The following is a 25,774-nucleotide window of genomic DNA, read 5'->3' as shown; positions in this document are numbered from 1 at the left end:
AATCCTTTGAAAGGTCATGTTATTAGATCAGCAGGAGCAATTTTTGTGGGTGTTTGAATATGTTTTTCCACACAAAACCCAGCAAACCAGGCCCCAAGTGTCCAGGCATTATGAGACTTGTAGTGCAGTAATGTGTATGTTTACTTTGTTCTCCTAAAGCGCCAGATCAAGTCATGCTGAGCATCCTGTCTGACTCCAAGAAATTTCCTTTTGTTTAAAGAATGATGGGAATGTGATGATGGACTTCAGAAGCTGCTTTCACAGCTCAATTCCCAAAAATAAAGCTAAACTTCTGGTTAACTGCTACACGAGCGAATTATTTTTGGCATCACTCATGTACTTCCATTTAAAAAAAACAAACAAAAAAAACAAAAAAAAACAAAAAAAAAAAGCAGTTTCATAAAAAAGTAATAAAATAAAATAAAAACACAGAAACTGCATGCTCTTTGCAAGTGTGGATCCCAAATCCAAACGCAAATATGTAGACTCAGTAGGCTGATCTACATTATATGGCCAAAAGTTTTTAGACCCCTGACCATTACACAAATATTTGCTTGTTGAACAGATGATTCCAGATTTAGTTCCCCTTTGCTGTTATAATAATTCCCACAATTCCCACTCTTCTGGGAAGGCTTGCCACCAGTTTTTCGAGCATGGCTGTGGGGATTTGTGTCATCAACAAGAGCATCAGTGAAGTCAGGCACTTCTGTTGGGTGAGGAAGCCTGAGGTGCAGTCAGTGCTCCAATTCATCCTAAAGTGGGGTTGAGGTCAGGCCTCTGTGCAGGACACTCAAGTTTTTCCACTCCAACTTTGGCAAACCATGTCTTCATGGAGCTCGCATTGTGCACAGAGGTACTGTCATACTGGAACATGTTTGGACCTCTTAGTTCCAGTGAGGGGAAATTGTAATACTTCAGCACAGAAAGACATCCTATATAATTGTGTGCTTCCAACTTTGTGGCAAAAGTTTGGGCAAGAACCACTTATAGGTGTGATGGTCATGTGTCCACTTTTGGACATATAGTGTATATTATAGTCAATTAACAACTGGTTACAACAAACTGATCTTATAAGCTGTAAAGAGAGGGACTGACCTTTGTCTTTTTTCAAGATTAGGTGGAGTTTTTATATCAACATCTCACACCTGTAAATTTGTGTAACAAAATTCAAGTTATTATCAGGAGCATGGTGATGCTTTGTACGATTTCTCGCAACTTAATTTGGATGAAAATGATCAAAATCTGACCACATTGCACTTTGAAATACGTATTAATTTTTCATGAGATTGTGCTGTTTATATGTATCCGTGACTTATGTGACACTCAAAATTACTGCAGCATGCAGTCATGGAACAAATGTTCCCTCAAGCTGGCACAAATAAACTCGTGACAGGTTTTTGATTAAATTATCCATTATAAAATGGAACAGGGCCAAACGCACAGCTGTAGATCAACTTCTTGGTGCCAGATTATTCAAAAAACTAATTAGGGTATGTTTGTATTTCGACCAGGATGAGCAACACTTGCTAGCCTTGAAACAATGTCTCCGGTGTGCAAGCTTCATACAGATGCTGCATCAACTCCATAATCGTCTCCTCACCAGAAACGAAAGAAAGGGAAAAGAAACTATTCGTTAAAATTACAACGCAATCTGATTAAACTCTGCTAGTATGTAACTGTTGAATTATATCAAAGGCTGGAAAACAACAAGTGTAGTCCTGTGTTTTATCTTAATTCGGTACGTTTGGTGAGTCTCAGATGGAAAGTGTTTTCACTGTGCTAATTGAGTGCTAACAACAGCCCTTTGCATGTTTTTAATTTACAGAACATTAAACCTTCTAATAAACGTCAGGGCAGAACATGCCTGGCAAAAACTGACATTCCCATTTCTTAATACTGCCTGACAGAGAGATTTAACTCAAATCAGAATACAAGAATAATTTGTATTTCACGGAAAGTGCACTTTGATCACATAAAAGTATTTTTTTATGATTGAGAGTTACTGTTAAAATTGGCATATAAATTAATAGACTATGAAAGCATGACTGCTGACAGATCTGTCTGTGTAGAAACTGATAAAATCTTTACATCATAAATTTTTGATTCAGCAGTTATAATTGAGGAGGTGAAAATCTTAGCGACTCCATAATAGCAGGGAAATTTGTACAACCCCAAAGTGATTTAAAGTCTGTAAAGTGAATAAACACACAGAACACACTGTATATACCGTATATACATTACGCTGCATGAGAGCAATATAATGAGAGGAAATTACTTAAGTATATGTGTGTGTGTGTGTGTGTGTGTGTGTGTGTTTTTGTATCTGTTTTTGTTTGTGTTACTGCCAGGGGATAGCTGTCTCGACACCTCCCTGAGACTGGAGAATGTGTGTGTGTGTGTGTGTGTGTGTGTGTGTTTGGGGCAACGGGAAGGGCATTGTTGTTGAATCTGGTTTGGTTTATGATGCATTTTTAAAAAATTAGGCGCATTTAAATCTCACACGCTAAATTTTACTGCTTTCAATTTCTGGATGGAAATGCAGGAGACAGAAGTATAATATTTCAGCTGGCTGTGAAATCCAGTGCTGGAAAATAAAATAAGAAAAACATAAATAACAGGCGAGTGAAGTGAAACAGTGGAAAATGACTGTGAGCTCCGGCGTGTAACAGACAGAGTGGGTCAGAGACGATACACAGAGAAACACAGTCTATATGTTCAACCGAGAGAATAAACAGGGGCATCATACACATGTACACACACCTCGATTTGGCTGGCAAATTTGACACTTTGCCCAGAGTGCATGGACTAATGTGGAATAAATCAGCACAACTCAGGAAAAACAATATTTGTCAGTCTTTTTTTTTTTTTTTTTTTTTTTTACAGTCAGATTTTTTTTCTTTCCCCCCCTTTTTTTTTAACTCACATGGGACAGACCAAATTACAAGAGCAAAAATATGAAGCCTGTCCCTGCATTAGCCAAGGTGACAGGACATCTGAGATCCTTCTAGGGACATTATTAGCGTTGCCCATTGTCTGTTCTGAGCACCAACAGTGCAATAAATATCAACATGAAGAAAGACTAAAATCTCCAGAACTGTGCAAGTGTGTGCCCAAAACCTATCAGTAGTCATCACAAGCACATAAACAAATAAACTGTCTGATTGGTTAACACAAGCCATGTGGCATTGTCTAAGAACCTAATGCACAAGCCAAAGGTCCTGGGAACCCAAGGCCTGTTCGTGATTAAAGATTTGCAAAAATAATTTTCAGTTGTTAACATAATTTACTAACGCGCTGCTTTCCAATCATGAGGTGTCAGACTGTTGATTAAGAGCCTCTTGACTGAGGAGAGTTTAATGTTGGACTGCTGAAATATTATGTTATTGCAGTCGTAATTCAGCGGTAGTACACCTCACAGTAAACTGGAGAAAACCCTGGTTAGAAGAAATACCCACTCACATAAATGCATATAAGCATTACTTCATACTGAATATGATAATGGTTTTTAAACTGTTCCCATTGCTACAATTATGCCAGTTAAAGCTAAATCAAACCAAAAGCTACTGGACTCTTTAGGGCTCGAATGAAACACTTGCCTTCCCCATGCATTCATGTACACACTGATTTAAACTGACATGAAGAAAGCAGATCAAAGGACGTTACTAAAGCACGAAAGGAATCAATCGCCGGCCATATGTGTATTGTGAGGTCAACAAATGACAGATTCCTTATTGCACATACGTTTAGTATTTATTTTTAATAAGAATTGCCCCCAGTGAAAACATGCCTCTTTGTATTTTGAACAGATGTTGATGCAGTATGTTCCAGTGTCATAACATTGTAATGGATCAAAATTTTCAAATGACACTCGAATTGGCATTTTCAAATTGTTCGTAGTGTGTGAATGGTTGTGTGAGTGTGTGTGTGTGTGTGAGTGTGCCCTGTGATGGATTGGCAACCCATCGAGGGTGTCCCCCGCCTTGTGAGTTCCTTGGGATAGGATTCTAGCTCCCACATGACCCTGTGTAGTATAAGCAGTATGCAAAATGGATGGAAGGATTGACTCTAGCCTTAAATTTTATTCAAACATCACCTAGCATCACTCACTCACAGTGTTTCCACCTCACAGATCCAGGATCCTCCATTCAATCCTGAGCTTGGCTTACTGCCTGTGTGGAGTTTTGCCTGTTCTCCCAGTGTCTATGTCTAGGTTTCTTCCAGGTGCTCTGGCTTCCTCCCTCCTCCCATAAACATGCCAGTAGATGGATCGGCGATTAAATGGCCCCTAGGTGTGAATGTGTGTGCATGCCGTCCCATCCAGTGTGCTTTCCTGCCTCACATCCCAGGACAGGTTCTGGATTCAGCATGACCCTGACCAGGATGAAGATGAATGAATGAATAACTCACAGAGATGCTGTTAGTAAAAATCTTTTCATTATCACCTCTGAAACAACTTGGACGTGGAGAAGATGAAATTTCTCCTTCATACAGTAAGTTCTTTAATCATACACAATATGGTGTGATCTCTTTAAGTGGAGCTTGTATTTCAGACATTTTGACCTTTTTGCAGCATTATTATGAACATACAGTACTTCAGTCTGAAAATCTCCTTCTACTCCATCTCCCTTGAAAAGAGCCTCATCATCCATCACTCAGGGACACACTGTGACCTCCTCATCGTAAGGGAAAATAATATTTACCAGAGTCGTGCCCATCATACTAACAGACAGGTCCTCCTAATTGACAACAAGAAATGAGACTTTTTCCGGCCTGTAATTCAAGCAATATCGCAGGAGAGTGTGTGACTGTGTGTCAGAGATGAGAGAGTGAAAAAGAAATGGAAGACTGACAACTTAAAAGGAGAGAGCATAATATTTCTCAAACAAAGGGTTCATCTCTAGCTGTTTTTTTTTTTTTTATCTGTCTTTGTAGCTCATTTATCTCTTTAGAGATTCAGAACTGTAGGCAGACTCTATTCCTGTCAGTGTCTGAGCAGTGACGTCCTCTATTCTTCAGGATCATTTTAATTCTGTGTGTTGGCCTGGTTTTATATCTTGGTGTGCACAAATGTCCCCACAAGGACAGGAATTATCTCACAGTTTTGAGGAAAACATTTAAAAACATTTTCCTTTTAGTTAATGAGGTTAAGGTTAGGGTTAGGAAGGTCCTCACAAGGATAGGAAGATAAATGTGTGTGTGTGTGTGTGTACTTCTGCAGTACTAATGAGGCTTTTAGCATTTTCGTGCCACAGTTAATGGTTATTAATTCCATCCCAAAAACAGAACAGCTACTGTTGAACCGGTTCAGTCATGGCTCAACAGGGATGTGTCTATAATCATTCAGCTGTAGCCAAAAGCAACACAGAGGAACTGAATGTCAAACATCATTAGCATACATTAACTATAACCTTCATTTTCATAGCCAAAAAGATCAAATACATTACAGAGGGAGGCTCATGATACATTGTACACCTAAACAAAACAGTTTTACATCCAGGCAGCGCTCAGTTCCGGGCTAAGAGAAGTCACTGAGGACATTTGATAGAATTAGGAGCCACCTGAAGGCAAATAGTTGATTAGCAGTGATGTGGAAGCAAAAAGAAAATCACATTTACTCAAACAACTCAAATCTGATCAGCTGTACGCATAGGGGTCTGGGGTAGGGGTAGGGATAGGGATACACCTACGGGTGGATGGAGAAGTACCAAAAAAAAAAAAGTGGAGCATGCCTGAACAAAATTTATTTTCCTAAATACCATAACATAAATGTACGGAAAAAGAGAAGAATAATATATATTTTTTTTAATGTAACTCATCAAACAACTGACTCACATTTGGACCAATAAATACAAACTGCATCAGAGACTCATCAAAATGTAAGCACAGTGAAACTGGGAATGCATTCTGTCTCATGGAGAGGAGTCTCTTCCTGGCAGAAGCAGGAAAAATAACTCTATTTACTCTTCTCATTCTTGCTGTCCCTGAGGTGCAATGGCGCATGAAATAATCCAGTATGTCTCTAAGGTTTATTCTTCATTTCATATTCCATTTAATATGGACTTGGACTGCAACCAGGTTCGAAGAGATGGGCTGTAAAATTAGCATGTTATGATATGAGGGGAAAGTTTATTTTCTGGTACAAGACTCCATTGTGGAAGTACAAAAAGGTTTATTTTGAGCTCAATAGCCTCTTTTATAGGAAGCTCAATTAGGCTCTTGACTTTTCTATTGAAAACCTGGCAGAGCTACTGAGAAAATCTTATTCAAGGACTTAAAAAGAAAGAGGACCTAAAGTAATAACCCAGAATATTCATGAAGAGAACAACAAAAATAAACAACCTGAAATCTTGACTAGTATCCAGAGTAAATATTATATTAACAGACAGATACAACTAAAAGGCTACTAAAGAGATTGTCTATGAGTGAAGCGCAAAACAAATATAACATGTACACTCAGGAATAACCTGGTGTTTTTTTAAGATTTAAGGTTTGGATCAATCACTCAGCAGAAATGACTGATCGTATAAAAGCAATCCCAAGTTACTCTGTAAAAGATGAGTCCATCTTTATGCCACCTTCATTCTCTGAGTGTTTGTGTAGCCAGACAGCCTAAAGCTGGGCTCTGGGAGACCTGATGCCCCACTCATACATACTGTGCATGCCTGTGCAAGGTTCGAAATCTCTCAGCAGCCACCAATCTCACAACACACACTCTCATTCTTCTATTCCATACAGACACGCAACACACATGCTTCAATATGCGTTCCCACAGCACACACACAACAAATCTCTCACTCCATTTACTAAACATACACACATTCAAGTGAACTATGCAAGGACGCATGCACACGCGCACACACACACACATGCACACACACGCACACACACGCACACACACGCACACACACATGCACACAGGTATGTGTTCCTTGGCTGATGCACAGGAAGCTGCCAGGTTAATGCACTCTAACAGAAACAGGTTGGAAGAAATGACAGCAGTTGGATAACACACACATTATTAGTCCTTACACACCTCAGCTTCACATACGAGTTAACCCTCACAAACAGGCTCCACACACACACACACACACACACACACACACACACACACACACACACACACACACACACACAGGCACAGGGCTCTCATCCACCCCTCTGCAGGTTCCATAATATCTACAAGTATATAGGAAGTCTAGATAAATACATAAGCAAACAGGGCTGTTATACTTGGCACGGCCAATGTGTTTGAGAATACCTGAGTTTATTTGGTCTGCCACTCCAAACCCCTGAGCCACTAGCTATTTGGGTCAAAATCTAAATCTAAATGCTTCTTTCATGGAGCTGCAGCCAGAAAAGGGTCTTTCGGTGCAAAGTAAATCAAAATATAACTAGCTGACGGAATTACACATAGTGCATTTATCACTGTCCATTTATAGTGTCATAACCAAAGCCATTAAACATGGATCACTGCTTAAAAGGTTTACAACATGCAGGGGAAAAAACACCCTGTGTGTACAATTGCATAACAGTACCAGCTTTTAAATGCAGCTCGATTCACTATAGGGTTTGTGCTGCATAACTCACACTGTACTGTATTTTGCTCCGTAATTATCTAGCCAGTGGTTCAGGCCTATAATAAGAGACTTCAGTCTCATCCTGTGTTCAGTGTAAGTTCCTGCCCTCAGTACCACTGTAACATTTATGGATTTTCACCAAATTTCCAGTCAAAATCTCAAGGTAAGCAACATTTTAAATGACAACTGTGGAACAACCTCCATTTTGTTAGTTGGTGCTGGACTAATAAAATACAAAATGCTGTATAAGTTTCAAAATTGCAACAACAACAACAACAAAAAAGTTGAAGTAAAAAAAGTACAAACTGTTAAGACTAATTGAATCAAATTAGAAGCAGCTAATGTCAGATGGTGGCCACTCGGATTTTTGTTTTGTGTAGCATGGGTCTTTTTCCGGGGGACACGGTGGCTTAGTGTTTAACACTGTTGCCTCGCACCTCTGGGGTTCGGGGTTCGAATCCTTCCTTTACCCTGTGTGTGCAGAGTTTGCATGTTCTCCCTGTGCTTCAGGGGTTTCCTCTGTATACTCCGGTTTCTTCCCTAGTCCAAAAACATGCATTGTAGGCTGATTGACATTTTCCAAATTGTCTGTGGTATGTGAATGTGTGTGTGATTATGCCCTGCGATTAGTTGGCACCCTGTACAAGGTTTCCTCTCCCTTGTGCCCTGAGTTCCCTGGGATAGGCTCCAGTCTCCCCTGCGACCCTGTGTAGGATAAGCGGTATGGAAAATGGCTGGATGGATGGGTGGGGTCTTTTCCTGAGTCATGTCTAACGTTGGCACATCCTGAGTCGTGTTCTGAAGTGCGGTGAAAAACAGAACAGCAGTGAGGTAGCAACTATCATAAATGGCATGAATTTTTTTTATTGTCTCCTAACTTATAGTCAGAACTTGATTGATTATGTATCTTCACATTTTGAATAGACATTCTGATTGTCTGTACTGTGACTTATCAATACCAAACAAATTTAAAATATGTATAAATCATGACTCTGTCACCAATGAACCAAGGACCAATGTCACAAAGGAATCTGTGCACATTAACCAATTAGAGTTTGCGAATACGTTTTACAGGAAACAAACTGCATATCTCTCACTCTGAATATAATATGGTTGTTGTGTTGCTGGGATGACCAGGTGAAGGGTTTAACAGAGAACACACACACACACATTAAAATACATCCTCTCTCCTCATACACACATTCTCATCAGCATCCCTTCCAGCATGGTGCCTCAGGATCTTTGGCGCTGCGTCTTATGCACACAAATCAACCTAACACTTCAACGGAACAAGGCCAGGGATCCTACAGGCTCATTTAGATGTCTACTCAGCAACACAGAGGTCCAGCACTAATAGGCTCCATAACTCTAGCTAACACCTCTCTGAACAGATTCTACCCTGTGTGATGTCTTTCTGTTCTCTGGGCCAAAACTCAGTGCAGTACAATAGGAGAGGGACTCCACGGCCAAGTGACAGCTCCAGTCCAGAGACATGCTTTGAATTTAGAGTAGGCTCAGGAGACAGCTTGGAGGGGGTGAGCACCTTCTGCACTATGCTTTATGAGGTTCTAGGAATATCTGGAATGGAAATAGTTTTTCTCTGCTTGTACTCTACAAATATATCACGTACGGGAACTTGGATCATACATTCAGTCGATGTTCAAGGACAAGCTGTGAGGTTTAGAGCAGAAGGAGAAAAGGACAGAAAAACACACACACACACACACACACACACACACACACACACACACACATGCAGTAATTCTCTCTTTCTGAAACAGCTCATACAGGAGTGTGATATTCACAATGACAGTCTGCTGAGCTCCAAAGCAGACACGAATGGAGAACATGGCCTCATTTTCTGGCCAGGTCGAGAATGACATAATTCCAAAGCCAACAAAATAATCCAATCATAGTGAACTTCCATTAGCCATATAACAGAGCAGTCGCCACAGCCTGCCCCTTACTGAAGCCAAACTCAATAACACCTCACAAAAGCACTGCACTCTGGGGCTCACATATATTAATATATGCATATGCTATTTTTATTCAAAGCAAGGAAGAATACCATCCAAGTGTAAGTGTAAGTGCATGTTAGCTGTTAAAACAGAGGGAGCAACAACTAAACACAATAGTTAGATGATGTGCTAGTACACAGGAGTGCTGTTGTCATATATCAAGGAGGTAACTCTGGACTTCAGTTCCCATCAGCCACTGCACTGTACTACATGTCACATGACCACCTGCACCTGATTTACGTTTCTGTTAATGAGCACACTTATATATAGCCATTGTTTGCACTGCTTCTCTGTCTTATGTTTGTCTTTGACTACCGTGTTCCATGTTACCGTGTTTTTGATCTCGTTAGTTTATGTTTAGTTTTTTTGCCATAGTATTATGCCAAGTTGTCTTAGTGTCTTTGCTTTGTTGTTTATTTGTTTAATAAAACGTTGTATATCTGCGATTGCTTCCGCCTGAACCTTGAAACGTGACAGCTGTAATGACTGGTCACAGAGCTATCAGAGGAGCTGTAAATGATATTTAATAATACACATAAAAAACAATAGGTAGTATGAAGAACCATATGGTACATATTCTGTACTCTGATGATATTATATTACCAAACATGCCAACTTTTATGCATTCTGAGAAGGATCTCCGCAGTTTAATATCAGAGTCCACTAGCACAAGTTACCGCTCAAGAAATATGCCAAAAGAGCTGTCTCCACTAAACCCCCCCCACCCCCACCCCCAAAAAAAAGATGAGATAAAAGAAAGGACATATGAATCTAGAATGACTGACAGTTCTCTGAACTCTCTGATATTAACTGATGGTGCCTGGAAGCCCCTCCTGCTTCCTCCATCTCACATGCTCTCAGGAATCACTTTCTGCAAAGGTAATTGGAGAATGTTTTGAGTTCATTAATATTAGATGAAATCTATCAAGGTATGCTCAATCCTCAACCTAGCTAACATTCTACAATATTTATTATATTATAATAATTGTATTTATTAGTGATGACACTGAAAAATACAAATCTTTACAAATAATGTTAACAGTAAGGATAATTAGAAAGTGATTAAATACACAGGTTTTTTTTTATCAGCCATTTGGGAATTAGACAACCGATTTTTAAGAGAATTATATTGAAAATGTACTGTTTATTTTATTTGTTTGTTAGATTGTTGATTTTCTGTTTACTGTGGAACCACCAAAAAGTCCACCACCCAGCTGAGTTTCCTGACTATGCCACTGATCATACACTTACACGCCCCTCCCCTACTCTCTTTTAACCTGAAATAATAGAAATGCTCATTTTTCCTCTCATCAATTCTGGATAATTAAATTCTTTAGCAGTATTTTTTAATGGTAAAACACGAGCAGGGAAAAATAAATCAATTAGTTTAATACACACTAAATATAATAAGGCAGTGTGAAAAACTATGGTACGTTGGTTTAAGTTAAAAAGTAATCCCATGGCAAAAGAGGAATCATACGCTATGCACATGGACACACTTAACAAGACAGACTGACTGTATGTGAATGTCATATTATTACACAACAATAGCTAGCTCACTGGTAAGTACATCATATTTTACAGTATGATGAATAATCTGCTTTATACTGGTCTAAAATTTTCTGGTTGCACATTATGTAATTGCTGATTACATCTTGGAACCTACATAAAGCTAACTGTAATATGTTACTATTTGTACATATTTCAATATTAGACTGTAATAAAATGATATAATCAAATAATTACATAGTATTAGTGGTCACTAATATAACCAATATGAGGCTTGGACATTGTCAAGATTTGTCAGAGACAGTATTCATGAATTGTTCATTACATTCTAATATTAGATCATTTCCTTTGACATTGTATACTTTAGCAGCATATTGTATTTCAGCACTGTACAATGTCATTGGTGACACTGAGTTTGTTGATGTTAATCAGATAATCACAGTAATGCCAACCATAAGGAAAGTAATTAATCTCATCAACTTTGCGTAACCTTAAGCTCAGTGGTTGTTCATGCATAACTGCACACTAAGGACATATTTGAATGGAAGGAGAAGGAAAATAAGAAAAACGCAGGAAGAAACCCTGAAGGTTATAGCAAGATCACCTCCAGGTATACTGCTGCTGTTTATCTCCTCAATGCCTCTGCTTACTATTTAGCTATTTAAGTTATCATCATCTTAAAATATATATATATATATATATATATATATATATATATATATATATATATATATATATATATATTTTTTTTTTTAAATTAACTGTTACTACTTTGAAACTAAGCAAAAAAGTATGCAGTTGCAAGACAGAAATTTGTATGCCTGCACCTGAGATCCTGGCAGTTTAAGAGGTTAATTGTTTTATTGCACCACATGTTAACAACAAAAATAAGTTTCGTTTTAATGTATAAAAATGTAAGATTTAATGTGTGATAGGATGTTCAAGTGAAAATATTATCACAGAATTGTTAGTTCAGGTGAACCGAGTAGCTTCCAAGCTAATGTCTCAAAGCTTCTATTTCAAATCTAAAGGGGAAAAAATTGGAAAGAAACATAATGAATTTCTGCAACAAATCAAAACCAAGATCTAATTAAGAAAATAGAGCAACTGCATGGTAAATTATACTCTGTATTTCCGAGTGATATTTTCCAAAGTCTGGACACTGGAAGACCAACTGCAGTCCTCTGTGGGCTTCTGCTCCTGATTATTTAATTTAACATTAACCATACACCACTCTATATCAGCATGCACAAGCTAAGTCATGCTGCTCTGTATGTTACCTTGAGATCTGCTACATCGTTTTTCCGCTCTTGAAGCAGCAATATCAACACAGAATTTGTTCTAATCTAAAATTAATTATACTTCACGCTCAAGTATAATTAGAACAGTTATTTACTAAATACTCATCCGACAACTCGCTCTGGGCTTTTTCCAAAAACACATTAAAAAAAACTACTCCCTAATTAAATCTTAAATTATTCAGTTTCGCTACTACATGAAAACGCTTCCCATCTTTTCAACACATTTCTTTCCACCGCTGCGCTTTCACAAACCTCACCGATTACTGAAATATTATTTGCTTTTTGGAAGTCAATATTTCTTTTCCAATACGTGAATGACTCAGTCAGTCTTTTTCTTTGTTTCTTTCTTACTTTCTTTCTGGTTATTATGGGTGAACTGTGTAACATTAATGAACAACTTGGACATTTTGAGGTAGTAGCTTTCCTAAGGTTTTCTTAAAGAAAAAAGTCAACTTATTAGAATTTCTAGTGAGTGGAATGCTGAAGGAGCTGCTTTACCCTTCAGGGTGAATTTAATTTGAGATCTTATCTGCGACAAAAGCTTTCCCTGCCAACATATAAATCAACCAGCACGTCTTATTTAAAAACTTGATCCCTAAATGCATAAGGCAATTTACAGGTGTGACAGCAAGTCTAAAACCACTCTGGCTTTTAAAATGCAATACAGCATTAAATATCTGACAAGGGAACCTGTCAAATATCAGCCCCACAGGAGCTCTGGATAATAGCACAATTATGTGAAAGGGAAACGATACCGAGAGTGGCAGGAGCTGTTCGCATCAGACAACACACATTTACAGTGTCCTCCACTAACATTGGCACCCTTGGTAAATATGAGCAAAGATGGCTGTGAAAAATTAACCTTTTGACCTTTTGTTTCAAATTTTGCTCTGCTGCAGCTCCTTCAGATTAGTCTCTAAGGGTGATAAACACACTGAAATAAGACGTGTAGAAGAGAATAACACATCAGTCACACCTGCTTAGGCTACTTACACAAGTAAAGTCATCAGCCAAATGAATTTCATAATAAAAAGGCATTTTCAAAGATGAATATTGTTTGACTAATGGACACGATAATAAGGTATAATGATTGGAAATGGATTGTTGATTGTCTGCATCCCATTCAGGTTTAAGGGGGTACATGGTGAGATGTTGACAAACTAGTACTGAAAACCTTCTGTACTGTCAAGACCAAGTTGCAGTTGGCTCCCTTGTAGCAAAAAGTACTGGAGTTTGCATTGCCTGTGAAATACTGACTTCACCAGAACACTCTGACAGCAAGTGTTTTCTTCCCAGGTGGACAGTGAGAAAGTGAGAGTGGATAGCCCTGGGTGCACGGCCGTGAGTGTGCCTGTGTTCTCATATTATGTCTCAATCCGACCGTTAGTGAGAGAGATAGAAGAAGAAAACAGAAGAAGTAGAAAACATCATCCTTTACTGGAGGAAATGGAGTGTCTATTAATCTATTTTACATTTCCTACATTCAGTCATGCCAACTGGTTTTATTCACCATCCACTTCATTAGAAACAACTCTACTCTTGCACGCTCATGAATAATCCAATCAGCCAATCATGTGGCAGTAATGCAATGCATAATATCATGCGGAGAAAAAAGCCATTTTTATTGCCAGATGGACTGGTTTGAGTATTTCAGAAACTGCTGATCCCTTGGGATTTTTACATACAAGAATCACTAGAGTTTACCCAGAAGGACATGGAAAAACAAACAACATCCTGTAAGCAGCAGTTCTGCAGGTAGAAATGCCTTTGAGAGAGAGGTCTTAGGAGAATGGCCAGCATGGTTTGAGATGACAGGAAAGCTACAGTAACTCAAATAACCACTCTTTACAACTGTCGTGAACAGAAAAGCATCTCAGAACACATGACACAAAGTCACTGAAATCACATATTTCCCTATTCTGTGAACATTAACTGAAGCTCTTGACCTGTGACTGCATGAATTTATGCACAGCGCTGCTGCCACTGATGAGTTCTGTGAGCAGAGCATGAAGCTTGCATGAATTTGAACGAGCGAGGATGTTGTGGTTGGATTGTATTCCACTCTGAAAACAGAGGTACTAATGTAATAACAGCATGTAGTTTTAATGCACCTGTGTGTCCAGTTAAGTGTGTTATCATATTTTACACAGGCAGTCTGGCCAGAGTTTTAAACACAAATATGTGATTAAAATATAGTCTACTAAGCATAACTTTAACCTTCATAACTTTTTATATGATTTGATTTGTACTATTTATTTATTTATATATTTATTTATTTATTTTACAAATTTGCAACACTGGGACCATGTTGATGAGAGAAAAACTAGAACTTTCTAAGTTATAGAAATTCCAAATGAATTTTAGCTCTCTACTTTCCACTCCATGATCTCAGTGTGTTAAAAAGAGCTATCTCTAAATCAAAATGTTGACCTAAAGCCATAAAAGGGCCAAAATTGTTGGCACGTTTCATTATTAAATTTAACATGCAGACTTTATTATACACTTCAAACACCGTGTAGTCTCGCTTTCTGCACTGAGGTAACGTATAAGTGCATTAAGTGCTTGTCTCAAGGGCAAAGTAAAGCATATCCCTTTCTTTGGTTTGCAGCCATGAGGTTTTTACTAACAAACCCATGTCCTTAACCAGAACAGTATAGCACCCTGAGAGGAAAAAGATCGTTAAGTGCAGAGGATAAAGAAGTGAATGGACCTCAGCTGTCATCCTGTGGACAAGGAAGCAGGCCCATGCGTGACCTCAGCTTCTGCTGCGGATATTATCCCTGCAAATTACCCAGGATATGTTCCCTCACATTAAAAACAACCCACTCTATTGCTTCACGACCAATGGAAAAATGTTCTTGTTGTTTTTGTGTTTTGACTTACATTTTAGCCCTTTCCTATGAATATGAGCATGTCACATGCCCTGTGAGGGCGCCTGTTTCAATGACTGAGGATAAGGTGGTGAGAGATGCTTGGCTGCAAGGGGTGAAATTAGGATGTCTAGCATGGAGACAGAATGCATATATGAGAGAGAGAGAGACAGAGAGACAGAGATGGAGCGAGATGAATAGATAATGGCTTAAAACAGGACCGTCACAGTGGCAAAAAAAATCCCTGCATCTCAGCCAAATCAATAACTCAATAGCTCAACCTGAGCTAATTCATTTTGTTTGTGCAAGTGTTACTGATGAAAAAAAAAGCAGCTGAAATGGTCACTGATTCATACGGTGAATTAAATGAAGGCTGATGTCTGAATTGGAATGAGAAGAAAGTTTCTGGTAATTTGTAGGATGAGGAGGGAGACAGCATGTCAATCCATCCATCAATGACAGGAGTTATATAGCAAAAAAAATAGGGTTTAATCTATGGATGAAAGAAACATCTCTTTGGCTTAGTATTATAAAGATGATCACATCTACAGAAATGATCACGGAATATCATTTCTTGTCTTAAGTTACACTTTTGAAGTAAAAGCCTATTAGAGAGTATCATTTTGCTTCTCAGAGAGTCGGAACATGGGACTAGGAATACAACATGAGCTGTTGCATGAAGCCATGGATATTATCCCTGTAACATTTAACAGATGTTTGTGAGCAGTGAAACAGTGAAGTTTAAAAATTCATATTAATGAAGACAATTTTGTAATTTGAGTCATGTTATAAAAAGTTGGTACAGCGGTTTATTTAAAAGCCAGCATTCTTCTTATGACTTTAAAATCAAATATTGGAATTTTATATTTTCCAGGCCTGAATTCCCCCAAAATACAGCTGTATTAACACATAAAATAAACAAAATGCAGCTACTGCATGTGTGTCAAATGCTAAGGCACACCCTTAAACACGAAAACAGTTAATTACACTGTAATAACATAATCCTATGACCTATGCTATGATATCCCATTCTCCCATAATGCCAATAACAGTTCTTCCCTATGGCATCATTCCATAACGCCACTCAGAAATGCAATTATGTAATCATCTGCTTGGCTGGCTTTGGCATTTAGGCCAAACCCTTGAGAATGGAAGAGATGGAGGAATGCTCCATTTACCCCCAGTGCCGTGGAGGCGCAGCGGGATCTCTGTGAGACAAGCCAGCCTTCATAATACTGTGGTCTGAGCTGATCTCTGAGAAAAACACACACCACTCTTCCTTCTCATCTGCTTTACTTCCATGCTCCTGTCTCTTTCTCATTCCCCAAGATGAAATGGTGTGTGACTGCTGTTTTTAAGGGTGTTCTTTACAGACTGGACTCTTTTCTCTCGTTCACCTCCTCGGGTGTCACAGGTTGTGCTTGGACGCGGTTCTGAACGGCTGCTGTGTAAATGGTTTTTCTTTACGGGTCGCGCTTCATGACATTTATTATGCACCAGAGATGTATTTAAAGGTATAAGGATATGAAAGGAATTTACCTGATACAGTATAAAGTAATGCTTATAGACATTAAAAAGATAATATTCTTCATGCTTTTCTTCTTTTTCCTATAACACTTCAGCCATATAAATACATTTCAGGCATGCTCACTGGCATGTTAAAAAAATTCAGCGTAGACCTCGAAATACAACACTTTTAAAAATCATCAAAAACCTTCCATGTTTAATTTCCTGAATCCCAGCCTGATTATTCAACATTTTACCACATTATTATTGCCAATTTTCCCTCAGCCATAATTCCACTCAGCCATACTCACTCTCCACATGCCATGGACTAACTGTTTCATAATAATCCTCTGTACCGAGCCACACTGACCCAGCCCGCAGTCTTCCATTCATTACTACAGCTTTACTTTATATATGCTGAATAAATGTTAGATGTGTTCCATACTTACTGCTTGAGTTCACATAAACTGCAGCCACTTTTATATTTCTATATTTTAGTGGTTTCTGTTTTAATTGCATGGATTTCCATATTGCCAATGCTGTAGTACATATACGTGCTATACACATTAAAAACACAGTGCACCTCAAATTAAGGAGGTAAATTTCTTTCCTAGTGGATATATACAGAAGCTCCCAGTCATAACACAATATATGGTTGTATACAGTACTTTTCTTTTACCTATTCATTCCAGAGTCCCTAAACTATAGTCAGATTCATAAATATTTGGGCATTGAATAATTTTATTTAGCAGTCTACCACGGGATACATTCAGACTTGCAGCTTTAATTGAATGTTATTTACATGCAAATCAGTTGACCGATGTAGGAATTACAACTCTTTTTTATATATGGACCTCCCCTTTTTAAGAGACTAAAGGTATTTGGACAATTGGCTACTCAGTTGTTCCATGGCCAGGTATGTCATTCCTTCATTATTTCACTCACAAGTAAATTAAGTAGATAAAAGCTCTACTACTGATCTGAAGTCCAAGGCACTTGCATTTGGAATCTGTTGCTGTTAATTCTCAAAATGAAGTCCAAAGTGTTGTTACTGCCAGTGAAACAAGTCATCAATTGGCTGAAAAATCTACACAAATCCATCAGAGAAAGATAGCAAAAGCATTAAGTGTGGTCAAAGAAACTATTTGGTACATGCTCAAAAAGACAGTGGTGAGCTCAGGAATACAAAAAATATTGGTAAGCCTCAAAAACAGGAAGACCACATTAGAGTTTGCCAGTAACATGTAGTTAAAAAAAAAAAAAGCTTGTACAATTTTGGAACAACATCCCATGGACAGAGGAGACATAGCGTGGGCATGAATGGCTGTCAATGGAACTGGTTCCCTTGTATTTATTGATTTATTCAGATTCATCCAAAAGCTTCAGAACTCAGTGCTTCACACTGCAGATAAACAATGACCCGAAACTTACTTCAAAAGCAACCCAAGACTTTTTAGGGTAAAGAAGTGGAATGTTCTGCTATGATCAAGTCAATCACCTGACCTGAATCCAGTTGAGTTGTATTTCACTTGGTAAAGGCAAAACTGAAGGTAAAATACCCAGAAAACAAGCAGCAACTGAAACGGCTGCAGTAAAGGCCTGGCAGAGCATCACCATGGATGAAACCCATTGTCTGGCGATGTCTGTGGGTTCCAGATTTTAGACAATCATTGACTGCATAAATTATGACACAATCATGACTGCATAAGATTCGCAACAAAGTATTAAAAATTATTATTAATGATTATGTTAGTTTGTGCAATTACTTTCTGTCCCTCAAAAAAAAGAGGGAGGGTGGGTCTTGTGGGAACCACATATACAAAGTGCTGTAATTCCTACACTCTTTTGTCCTACACCCAATTTTAGTGTAAATACCCTTGAATTCAAGCTGAAAGTATGCACTTTGTGGTCATATACATTATTTAATTTCAACTCCAGCAAATTGTGGTAGATTGTGGTAGATAAAATAACAATAACTTTGTCGGTGTCCAAATATTTATTGACCTGACTGTATTTAATTTCTTCAGGACTTCATATCCCAGTTTAGCTTTAATAGTATATCTGTATATGCGTTCACATTTACCAGTTGCTGGCATGATGTGCATGTTTGTAACTAGGGATGTGCCAATCCGTATCAGCCGATATTCTATGATTCAATCGGTGGTCTCTAAAATTGGCCAATCTCACGACATAAAACATGTGAGGACATAAAACACATGATGCTGCAGTCATGTCATCAACGATGTGGAATTATTACGACGTCTCAAGAAAATTTTTTTAAAAATCGCCTATTTTTAAAGTCCTATTAAAATGTTAATTGTAAAATGAATTTTTGTTGTGCTTTTTTTTATTTGATTCTCAATTAAAACAACAATCTACAACATTACTGTAAATAATATAACCAAAGCAAAATCTGTGGTATTACTTTATCTGAAAAAAAAAAAAAAAGTTATGTAAGAGTGACGGTCAACAGAAAGCTACATATCACTTATAAAAGCTTGATGATCGGGATCGGGATCAAGATCGGTATTGGCTGATCATGATGACAAGAAATCAGTAATCAGTATCGGCTGCAAAAATCCTGATTGGACCGTCCCTATTTGTAACCCCTTTGCTTCTGTGATTTAAATGCTAATATTTCCACCACATGCCTGCTCATCAAACGAGTGCAATGAAATGAAATAGGATGAGTGCTCGGTCAGCCTAGCATGAATGGCTACAGGCCATGACTGCTCCTACTGGTGTCCTAACCACTCAGAGAGAAAGAGACAGAGACAGAAGGGAGAGAATGAGAAATGAGAGCGAGAAAACAGCAATCCTGCCAGATATATGGTGGCTTTTACTGCTGTTGGCTTGTATTCTTACTTACTCAACCTGTCTTTACTTTTACACACCCAGTATATCAGTCAGCAAGCACATATGCGGCGCACTGCACTTCGATCTGGGCCAAGACAGTCATGGCCTTGCCATAAGGGCCATGCAAGGGTCAGAATACTCACTACTTGCCTTCCTGACCTCTTCCTAAAATAGGAAATCTGTATGAGTGGATAAAGCCCACACACATGCACATAAGCAACAGCCAAACATGTGGATCTTTCATCGATGAGGTTGCGTCATTTTATTTCATTTGTTTGAGGGAGTTCCATATATGATGCATTACAAGCAGCACTTTCTATGGACTTGATTTAGAGTGCGAGCGTCATTCTCACCAGAAACTGACACACACACACACACACACACACATATCAGGCTTGGAGAGCTGATAAACTAGAAAAAAAACTAATATGCCACGAGCATATTTTGCAGCGGCTCTCGTGTCCTGGCTGGGTGCTCTCTCTGCACACAATGTAGGCTGATGTCATGTAACATGAATACATAATTCATGACCATGAGCAGCTCCACGTTGATGATCTTTGAATTGAAGTTAAAAGCCCAACATCACTGGATCATTACTAAGACGAATGTCAAAACACAGGCTCCTTTTTTTCCACTGAGGGTTCGGCTGTTATTCTGTGCAGATGTTGTGAGCTGTGACCTCTAACATAGTTATGGCTCATTAGTGCATATTAACACTCTCACACCTTCCAACCTTGTCAATAACCCCATGCGACAGGAGCACTGAGGCCCTGTACTTCAAGCTCTTGAACTTGCACATGCAACACATGCACAGTTTATTAAAGATCTCTGAAGACCTGTGTGCCTTCATATACACTGCATATACACTGCCCTCTGGACTGAGAAGGTCAAAAACTGTCCTTGTGAGCAATAGTTCTGTGTCTGCCTCATCTGTCTGGATGTAGCTCTGTGTGAACGCTCATATATATAGTGATCTCATTGTCACATACATCTACTATTCTAACCACTCTCTTTATCATGCCTCTAATATACTAATCACACCACACTCTAAAACGCCTACAAATGATAAATTAATTAGTCCAGCAGGAAGTAAAAGCTCCAGTGTGCTGCTTTCCCATGGTTTGTTGGCCCAGAAACCTAAGTGAAGTGATTAAGTTAACTAGTTAAATACATTAATGCAGACTAAAGGAAACAAACGAGGATACGATCATTCTAACAGAGTTTCTAATATAGTACACTGCAATTGTGCCCTTGACAAAAATTCAGCAAGTCAGTCCTAGTTACAGCATCGATGTGCATCACATATATTAAGCTTAAACATAGCTACATAATAGCTTACATTACAAATAATGCAATCTGCTTGTCCTGGACACTTGAACTAAAGATTTGTCCACCCCTGAGTTCAACAGACTTGTATGGCCAGGATTAGAAAACTGTGATCTCAGCTACTCATGCATATTAGTTTATCCACCACCTGGAATTTATGGATGAATGGAGTCTGGCCCATGATGCTGATGGAAGGAGCAGATAAACAAACCCTGATAATCCCAGGTGGGGGGGAAAAGCATGAAAAGGAAAGACTGAGAGATAATGGGACACACAGACACAGATATGGTATCTGCTGTGGTAGTCAATAAATGTTTATGCCAAATATTTTTGTAGGATATTTGCTTCAGTCAATTATATATATATATATATATATATATATATATATATATATATATATATATATATATATATATATATATATATATATATATATATATATATATATATATATAATTAAATATAATATTATGTCTTATATTTTTCAAATTAAGGTTGAAGTTCTGAATTCATGTTAAATAGTCAGAATTTCTAAATGGTCATTGAGAGAATTCAACATGACTTATAAATTAGTTTACAGTCTGTGTTTCCCTTCAATAGCCTTACCTGGAGTCGATGTTGTTTTTATGCTAGAAAGTTCAATTCGGTGTGTGTTCAAAAAAAAAAAAAAAAGCCTGGTTGTAGAGTGTAGATGTGAGGTCTCTATGAAACTCCTGTCAGCACTTCTGATGTCAGCTGTTTCTCAGTCAGAATAACAACAAACACACTACAATAAAAATGATTTTTATAGACTTGGCAGAAGGTGAAGATGTTTTTTTTTTGGAAAGCAGCAATTGAAAATCAAGAGATAAAAATCACCAGTATTCATCTTCGTGGCTGTCGGTAAGAGTCTCTGAGTTATCCTAGATACATAAACAATGGAGCTTTAAGGTCTAAATGCTTTTAGCAGCCCTGCTACTGTGCCGCCAGGCCTGTGGGTGTTTTTCTAGCTTTCCTGTGCACTCAAGTGCTTTTGTTACAAAAGCTACTGCTGAACACTGCTTGCCAAAATCAAAATGAAATTTTGAAAAGGAAACTCAGACTATTTCATTGTTTCAACTTTGCTTCAAAGTGAGTCTTAATTGATAAAGAGGGAGCTGAAACAATTCATTTGTAGTTCTGGAAAGAAGACAGTACAAACGTTTTTGGAGTCTGTGCAGTATGCAGTAATCCAGATCAGACTGTAACTCCATTAGTCTGCGAGGCAGCTGCACAGAATGTCAACAACAGCAGAAAGGTAAAGAATACCAGAAATCAGAGTAGAGTTGTGGGTACCACATATGTCCCCTGAGTGGGCGAAAACCCAATCCCCACCCACAGCTACCTCCATACTGCTGATGTAAGATTAAGCAAAAACAGCAGAACTGTTTAAAAATGGATTCCTAAAAAAACACATTATTAATAAGAATTTGGTGCGGTGCCTGAGGCTTGAGCCCTACAGCATTTTTCATATTTGCCACAAATGGAACATACTGCTAACTGGATACGTTTTGTGAGGATTTGTGAGCCACTTAATATGATGTGAAATGTGTCAAAGATTTTTGGCACCGACGTGCATCTCACTAAATCTCTAGAAAACAGAACAACAAGCAATTGTTAAATTGTAAAATGAAATTTGTCAACAGACACACTATCTGAAGCTAAAGCTGAAGTATACCCTTCAGAAAGGCCCATCTTTCATTGAGAGGAATGGAGAGGGATGGTATGGTGTGCATGTGTATCTTTGAGTACTTTAAGTATCTTTGAAAATAGGAATCTGAAACCACACCCAAGTCGGGGTTAAAGTGCAGGTGGATCAGTACGGTGGCACACACTCAATTCACTCCATTCCACCCACGGGTGCCCAAATTCAACTTTGCGGAGCTGGCCAAATATAGATCGGATGCAGAAGGCCAGAACCTCATCTCAACTGACCAAGCAGGATGTGATGACGTTCTTGCACTCTATCATGAAACCCTCACTTTGTTGAACATTCCTGACTCAGTCCCACCCTGACACCACCCTCTCATGATCACCTGCACCTGTTCCTAGTTAATGGTCTCATTACTCCGTCTACATATACTCCTTTGTTTGTCTGGAGGCCTTGTGAAGTTTTACATGTGTTTCCACTATGAGTAGTCTTTTCCCATGCTCCTCTAGTTTATGTCTTTAGTGTTTCTATGCCCTGACGTCTGCCTGCGTTTGGATTCTGATTATGGATTCGCCTATGATTACTGTGTCTGTATTTGTGTTTGACCCACCTGTCTGTTCTGACCATGATTTTTGGAAAAGCCTAAAAAAGCCTTTCATGCTGTCTGCCTACCTTGGCCTTCCTTATTTTGTATAATCTATGTCTAGTACTTTGTTGGTATGGTTGTTTCTTTCCATCCATCTCTACTTGTCTCTTCCCGTCCTGTCTGCTCCTCTGCTGCTTTCAGTGTGTCCAATATACCTACAAATGAGTTTCATTCCTGTGAAAAAAAGACGCCAATTAACGCTGTGAGATCATAGCGGGTCTTCCATCCAAGCTGAAGCAAAGCTGGGTTCCTATTGGTCCATTTAACAGGCCAGTGAAAATGGAGAAATTGAGGAGCTGATCCCCTTGCATGACCCTGAACCACAGTAGCCAAAATTACACACATTTTACGTCTCCCACTGTACTCTCGGTGCAAGGAGATTCAGCACAACAGCCCAGGATGTAGTTGGCTTAAAGGCAGAATGATTTGGCTTGACTGGTCTCATGAGCTTTCTACAGACCATGGCATGACTGTACATCTAACGGGCACACATTTTACTGAGGCTGACGGCATTTCCTGGCTTCGTGATCGTTCTGGGACAAATTGGCCAATCAGGTTGGTAAACAAGAGATCTGCAGGAACAATTTGCTCTCAGAACACTTAAGTAATTAGGATTATGAGGCAACCAGTCTCCTCTTCCATCTCTATCCTTTTTATGCTTTCTCTCTCTCTCTCTCTCTCTCTCTCTCTCTCTCTCTCTTTCACACACACACACACACACACACACACACAAGTTGCTGGATGCTTTCTGGTCATGTCAGAGATGACCAAGCTAATAAAAGTCACATTCGTGTATAAACAGACAACTTTCTCAGGAGAGAAAGAAGGGGGTGATTGTGGGAAAAAAAGAGAGCCTGAGAGAATGGCTATTGGCAATGTAGTGTGTGTGAGCATGTAATTAAAAACAGCCCAACTTAAAAATCAGTCAGATTCACACCAGATTTTATCCACCTCATAAAAGCATGCAACACGTACAGTTGTGTTTTGAATAAGGCCACAGTGTAGACAGATTTATGAACCTCAACCACACCATGGATGGCGTGGAGAGGATTTTACAGTGCACAAAATTTGTCCTACCTGTGTGATTCTCCCTTCTGACAATTACTGGCCACGACGCAGAAACTGTAAAAGATACAAACACTAAAGTTATATCCTACATATCCTACAGTGCTCTTACAAACACACCTATACATAACACATTTCTGATACTTTTTTGTAAGTGCAAAAATACCACAGCGGTTTTTCAGAATAAGGCTCAAAATTCAGTTTTGATCCCAATAAGGATGAATATTATGAGGTGTAACGTCTGTGAACACAAACATAGAGAATTACACTTCAATTACACAGTGAATTTCACTTGTTCCTTTTTTCATTTCACTAATTAGCAGAGGCTTGCATTAAATGTTATATCAATGAATAAGGACAAACAAGCAGTCACCATAAAAGTAAAACTATTTCTAAGTCATGTAGCTACCAAAATTTGATAGTGGAATAAAACCTGAAGCTATGACACTGGGAACTCTGATAAAAATCGGCTAAATCTCATAACACACTCATGTCCAGATCCTAAGGGCAAGTGACTATGAAATACAGAATTCCTATCCAGATCATAGTGAAGAAAATTCTGCATTTTCTTTCATCCACCATGAAGAATAATAAATGAAAAGGAATGGAATTGTGGCAGATTGGCCCCATCTTTTCTGGAATATAGAGTAAATGTACATACACACACACACACACACACACACACACACACACACACAAATCAAGTGCCAGCAGATGTTTTTCCACTGAGAGAAAAATTATAACACATCAAACAAAGTATACAAGGATTTGTGCTGATTGGACCGCAGTTGTACACAAAATATATAAACACCTGCAACTAATACTCGGAGGAGAACAACTATTGTAAACAAAAAAGCTTCAGATCAGCTGACACTTTTCAAAATAAACAGTGTTTGGTTTCTCTGGGCTATGTGGCTCATTCTGGACTGTCCATAAATATAAATACACGGAAATATACTGAACACACAAATTATACTTCAGCACGGAGTCATCATACATACACATAAACCTCCTTTATTATTACAGTAACATGCACACATGTACATTGGCTGTCACCACTTTCCTTTACGCTAGTCTAGAGCCCAGTATACACAGACATACACATGCTGTGGTGATTTCACTCGGAGGTGTGAGACGGATCAGCTCGGCTCGGAAGCCCTTCTTCCATAAGTCTTGGCGTGGATGCATGGAACATGTAATTGAATGAGGAACGGCTTCTTGGCGAATCGAGACACTTTTCTGGCTACCCAACAAAAGCATGAGGTCGGTGTGGTTGCACTCTTTTGTTACTTGCATTCGGTCTGCTGTGCTTTCATTTGGTTAGACCCTCACTGTTCTCTCTGCATTAGCCCTCTGCCAAGGCATACATAATGTCATGACTTTGTGTTGTTCAATATTGAGCAGGGGGAAAAAAGGAATCAGATACACAGT

General features: G+C 38.7%; 1 protein-coding gene across 7 annotated transcripts in view; it reads right to left on the bottom strand.

Annotated features, from left to right (window-relative positions):
- LOC128617695 (uncharacterized) overlaps window positions 1-25,774 on the bottom strand; it is a 226,551-nt gene that overhangs the window by 145,581 nt on the left and 55,196 nt on the right. For all 7 annotated transcript variants that reach the window (XM_053640847.1, XM_053640849.1, XM_053640851.1 and 4 more), the window contains one exon: window positions 24,356-24,400. The gene's annotated coding sequence lies outside the window, so the exon portion shown is untranslated. The remainder of the gene's footprint in view (window positions 1-24,355; window positions 24,401-25,774) is intronic.

This window comes from Ictalurus furcatus, chromosome 14 (genome assembly GCF_023375685.1).
Source record: "Ictalurus furcatus strain D&B chromosome 14, Billie_1.0, whole genome shotgun sequence".
Classification (NCBI taxonomy): Eukaryota; Metazoa; Chordata; class Actinopteri; order Siluriformes; family Ictaluridae; genus Ictalurus; species Ictalurus furcatus.
This window is presented reverse-complemented; position numbering and strand designations above follow the sequence as displayed.